Source organism: Centrocercus urophasianus, unplaced genomic scaffold (assembly GCF_019232065.1).
Source record: "Centrocercus urophasianus isolate 14NV4802_14NV808 unplaced genomic scaffold, USGS_Curo_1.0 seq_12, whole genome shotgun sequence".
Lineage (NCBI taxonomy): Eukaryota > Metazoa > Chordata > Aves > Galliformes > Phasianidae > Centrocercus > Centrocercus urophasianus.
Genome location: NW_024884364.1, coordinates 60,960,056 through 60,966,155, shown reverse-complemented (window position 1 = coordinate 60,966,155; position 6,100 = coordinate 60,960,056).

Genomic DNA, 6,100 nt, shown 5'->3' with positions numbered 1-6,100 from the left:
GTGTCACCCCACGAGTGCTCTCTATAAGGCAAGAGCTTCCTTTTCTGGCTCTGCAGATGCCATCCCCTGACTGGGACCCAATGGAGAGGAAATATTTCATAAGCTGGGGACTTTGCAGGGGCTTTGTTCAATGGAACTGCAGGAGCGCGTCCACAAAGCGAAGTGCAAAAACATCGTTTCTCCCACGCTGCACAAAGCAAGCCAGGAAATTCTGAGCCCTACCCAGTGCAAGTAATTCTACACCCAGAAAAACAGATGGCTTCACAAGGGTGTTTATTTATTTAATAACTTGCAAATTAATACATTTTCCTGCACTTTTCTGATAGGCTGTAGTCAGTCTCGCTTTCAGGGACTGATGGAGAAGCTGAAAGCCTGCAATAAAAGAGGTGCCCATTAATCAGGAATCACAAGAATGATGGCTTAGGTGACAAGAAAGCCCATCTGAAGTAACATGCACACTTCTAATTATGCTGCATAACAATATTTTGTCAGCAACTTTCTTGCTGTTCCACCAGGAGTGTTTAGTTAATTTACTGCACCCCTGGACAAGCACTGAACAAAATGCCAGCTTCAGTCCCAAGTGCTGCTGCCTGGCGAAGAATGACTTTTTCCTAAGGCAGAGCTTACATGCAGCCCACATTTGCACTCGTAAAGGAAACTATTTTAAAAGATGTATTTAAATGGCATCCTGTGAATCTCAGAAAGTTCATATATGGAGAAATCACACTTTGTAAGAACTGAGTTTTCTTAATGCCATCCTTCCAAAGTTGATGCTTGGAAAAGCACTTCATTCTGTTGTTGTAGTTTTTTTCTGTGCTGCTGCCAGGCAGTGTAAGAAAGGGCTCTGCAGTTTTGCAGCCTTCTGAACATATACTGCCCACAAATCCATCTACATAGGCTCAGCATCTTCCTTCAAGGGTCTATAGAGACCAACCTAAATTGTGGTTCCAAGGTTCATGCTGACCTACAGAATCACAAATTACTAGCACTTTACAGATTGAAATACAAGCAGTCTTGCAGAAAGCGTTGACTTGAATGCAATTGGCTTTACTGCAGTAAAGTCAATTTTTGATAGAGGATATCTGAGAGTTTTGTTTTCCTTTGATCTTTTATGAGAAGCAATCCTGATTGCTCCTTAGATGGAAAAGGGCAGTGTGCCGAGGATGCATCCTGCTACCTGCCAGAATGATAAGCAGTTAATCACAGACAGGATATTTGACATGAGTACGAATACTACTGTACTTCACACAAGAAACCTTAACATAGCTTCCAAGCACTTGGATGGAAAATAAACTTTGCCATCCTCGCTCTACATTCTAAGAAATAAGCAAAACCAGAGGAAGCAGCAACTTGTGTTTTAAAGATTAGGACACAGGTAACAGAAGTGCTGAGCTTTAAGGACACTACGAGTGTGTTTCTTTGGTAGGAAAGAACAATTCTGAACGGAAAAAGCACAGAGCAAAGGGCAGTTATGCCTTATGTCCCAGAGGAACCGCATAGGGCTTGAGGGCCATGAGCTGTGCAACATGGCTGGGCAGCCAGCTCCAGAGATGGCCAGCCACGGGCAACTGTTTGCATGTGATGCTCAGGGACATGGTTTAGCAGAGGGTTGTTAGAGTTAGGGTGGTATGGTTAGATGTGGTTGGACTCCATGATCTTTAAGGTCTTTTCCAACCTGAGAATTGATTCTATGATTCTATGGTGGTCTGAAAGAGAGCACTCAAATGGAAAATTCAGGCGAACACATCTTACAAAAAACCATTGGAGGCGTAGTAGCTGCCAGTCTGACATCTCAGGTCCCTGTAGCCTGCTGTGGCACGCCTTTGGCACTCCTACAGAATATTGTCATTTTAAAGCACATGGAAAGACTTGCAAACCAGCTGCTGAGGCAATGCGGAGGGCTAGGAGGGGCCTTATCAGATGAAAGGTTCCTTTCTGGAAATGGGCAAAGCTATTCTTAGTTTCCCATCTATCTCGTCCTCTTAAAAGTAGCTGGCAGTTTCAGTGCCCTTTTGCCTCCCATGGACTTTACACTGCTGCATGCACACTCGACTGCTCGTAACGTATCCCAAATTAGGAACAAAGCCCTTAGCTAATGGAAACAAGGCTAGATTGAAAACACAACAAAGAGCTGAGCTTTCGTTTAATTTGTAAACTGCACGTGATGTCCTTTAAATGTGCTACTTCCAGTCAACGGAGCATGAGCCGAGACAGCTGCCACCAACAGCCCCTCTGCATTTTGAGTAAAAGAAGACTACGGCGTGGGTGCCTGACCTGTGAGTCTGCCAGTCAGTAAGCTCAGTAGGAAATGCCCTGGATTCAAATTTCACCTATTCCAAGGATACAGAGCTGTACCCCAGAGAAGTACAGTTGATACCAGATAGGGCTTCTCAACAGTTCTGTTTTCTGCTCCAGCTCCTGCTTAGACTTGAACCTATTCACTAACCCTGGCGAGATGTATCAGAGATGCAATGTGACTACCAAAGGGAAGGGTTTCACTCTGGCATAGGGATCACATCTTTAAGAACGGTACTAGTTATAGAAGACACTGAGACCCAGGAAAAAAACAAGCAAAGCCTTTACTTGTTTAATTACTTGAGGGTGCATCATTTTTATGCTGCTTCACACCGCTGCCTTGAGAGAAAAATGTTCCTTTAATGCTGCAGCATAGACTTGATTCTTTTCTACCGCCTTGACAGAAAGCCTACAACATCACATGAAGCCTATAGGGTTTGTCTAACAACAAATGGCAGAGCACAGAGCATCTCATGCTTCTAAGAGGCACAAGAGAAAAAACACTGTGGATGTCAAGCAGCTACACAAGCCAATAAGAGGAAGCATCCTGATCACTTAATAATAATGGGAATATTCTTAAGCTTCTTCAGGTGTTTTCTCATTAAGAAGTGAACACTGTACCCACTGATCCGGAATTTGGCATCTTGTGTTTGTGAGTGTAGAGGTGGTTGCAGTCACAGATCTTTCTATCAATGGCTTACAACAAAAAAGCTGAGCATCACAGGTGTCTATCTCACCTTATTCTACCCAGGACACTCTTTACACACTTTACAATGCAAATGTCAGAAAGCATGCTTTGGTGAATACTTCCCCCCCCCCACAAAAAAAAAAAAACCAACACCAAGGTCTCATTATTTCAAAACATGACCTTTTTCCCTTTCAGAAGGGCTGTGCCTCTAGATGAGCCAGGTGCTGGGTTGGTGGAAGCTGAGGGAAGCTACAGGTTGGAAAAGTTTGCCATTTTTTGCCATGACTCATCAACAGTTTTGCTGTTACAGGAGAACACTTGTGGCATCGCAGAAGCTGGACAGACATGCTATGGGGAAAGCAGAGAGGACACCTATTTTGCTCCAAACTTTCAGAAGAGAATTAAGGACAGTTAAATACATACCTCTGAAGGTCTCTGCATAGATTGGCCTGCAGAGCTCAGAACCTAAGACTGAGCAAGACTTCCCCTCCAGTTACATCTCGTGGTTAGTACAAACTGAGGATGCAAATGGGAGAGTACAGTCGCTATTGGGCAGGCGTAGTGGATCCAGCACTGCAGCTAAACACAGCAAGCTGCTTAAAAGCTTAAAGGTGGCACAGATGAACAAAACAGGCAGACGTTTGCTTCCATTGTAACTGCTAAAAAAAGTCGACTTATACCCTTGCCCTCTTCTTCCCAGTGAAATAAAAATGCAGGAATCCAACAAACTAACTGAAACAAACCAAAATCCCACTGGTCCTTGCAAGGCTTCCAAAGCAGAAAGCTGACAAAACCATACAGAGATCCCACATGACCGACTTTGATCCCTTATGTTCCAAGTCCCTTTATTCCTTTTTCCATTGCCACAAAATTCACACACGTACAGCTCGTTTGGCAGCACAGCTCCCAGGTGCATTGCACAAATGGATGCCTGCGGGTGTGTTCTTCTTGGAATGACACACGTGATAAATTACATTTAAATTTAGAATTGGCAAGTACAAATCCTATGGCTCAGTTTCAAACGCTCTAGGATGTAAAACCAAACAACTTGGCAACAACTTTAACAAATACAAACAGCTTATCTAGGAACTAATATGGTATGCAGGGAACAACTTAAAGATTTCTGTACCATTTATAATTATAAATTGATCAGCCTATGCGCTACCAGTATACGAGCTAAAAAAACTAAGTCAGAGAGTATTTTAAGTGTAAGAGTGAACAGCAGCAAATACTAGAATTCAAAAGGAAGTCATCATCCGAAAGCAGTTTATTTGCATTTACTTTTATGATTGTTCAAGCTTGAACAATCCATACTTATTCCATATTTATGGGAAGGTAAAGTGCACAGGTGGTTTCAAGTGGGTAAAAAAGAAAAGTAAAAATCCTGCTACACTTTTACCCAGTCCTCTTCTGTTGCAAGGCTTAAGAGTGGCAAACAATAGTGTCTGTATGGAAATGGAACACTGTGCTGAGCACCTTCTTCCTTGGATTAAGTCAAAAAGCCTCAAGCCACATGCATTTGTTATGCTCCACTTATCCTGAAACGTAAAAGAGTCATCAGGTTGATTTGAGGGAGTTCTCAGCATGTTTCACAAGCTCTAGTGCTATGAAACTGTTTGATTACATAATACACCAATAGATTAAATAATTTCTGCTCTATTATACCTGTACATCCTAAGTGATATAGTGAACTGAAAGCACTCCATTGCTATTGGCTGGATAGAAGCAGTTGATGCCATTGGATGTAACATTTACTCTCCCAAGCCTACAGGACAGACACAGAAATTTCTAGTTGTGAGTAAGCCAAGTAGAAAAATCAAATGCATTACAAAGAGCGTCATACTGTTTTTAAATCTCTGTTGACTTGCATAGAATGCTGGAGTTATGTACACAAATCCCCTTCTAAGAAGAAAGTCAGAAAGTCAGAGTACGTGCTAACTAACAGGCTCATTTCCTGCACAATACAGGTAAGCGCCTGAAGACTCAGACACTGACATCTAGCGGCTGTCATGCAAGATCCAACATTTAGAAACTGCTTTGGGTGAGAAGATGAATACTAACCAACCAGTTGGGCATTTGCGACTTGCCTGCTATCTCCCTACACGTAGAAAATTGGTTAATTTTTAAGCCCTGCTTTTTAAAGATCATGCACAACTGAAGTTTTGTCAAGTAGAAGAATGAAGGTAAGCTCTCTGTATGCAGTATGTACATTTGTTCTTGTAGGCTTCACCGCCATACACGAAAGCTGACTGCTTATGTGAAACTAATATTTAGAGGTTTTTTTTAAAAAAGAAGACTTTAAGTTTTGTTAAGTTTTTATATCCTCACAATTACGGAATAAGATCATGCAATACTGAAGTTACCTGATGTGATCCAAATAGATCTGCTATATAACTTAATGCAAAATCTTCTCCAATTCTTCTGTTTCTATTTATGCAGCTCTGATTACAGCACACGTATTAATCATACCTGTAAATATTCTTTAGCAACTCCTTGCTTTAACAAACTTTGACAGAAGCTATGGCCACCTCTTTTTGATGAGGTAGTGTTTAGAAGAGCCCTGTGTAAAAAGCCTTGTGCTTAAGCATTGGAAGACATTGGGAAGAAGGATATTGACATTTATGCACTTTATAATAGATAGCTACTGAGAGGGGAGAAAAACACATTCAGATCCAATTCGACTAGCCTTGAGATCAGTGATGCTATTTTTTTTCCCCCCTCACATAAACATTATTGAATATACAAAATATCCAGAGACTATCATCATTAATGTGAAGTTTCTTTACTTCTAACTATTTCCAAAGTAGAAGCCAACTATTGAAGTGCCCAGGCGTATGCATGCCTACATTCTAGGAGATGTGTCAGGAATTGCATTCCCAAGTTGTTGAATCTTGCTAGAATTGATGATGTTTCAGGCTACAAGTTATATTCTACCAATCCATTATTTCAAATTAAAAAAATACGTAAAGACTAGCTGAATAATGATATCAAAGGTGAATTATAAAAGCATCTTTGGTTGCACAAAGTCAACTTTAAAATGGTTAACAAAAAGCTGAAGTCACAACACAGGACAGAGAAGCAGCTCCTTCTCAGCAACGCATGTGCAAGCACTTCAAG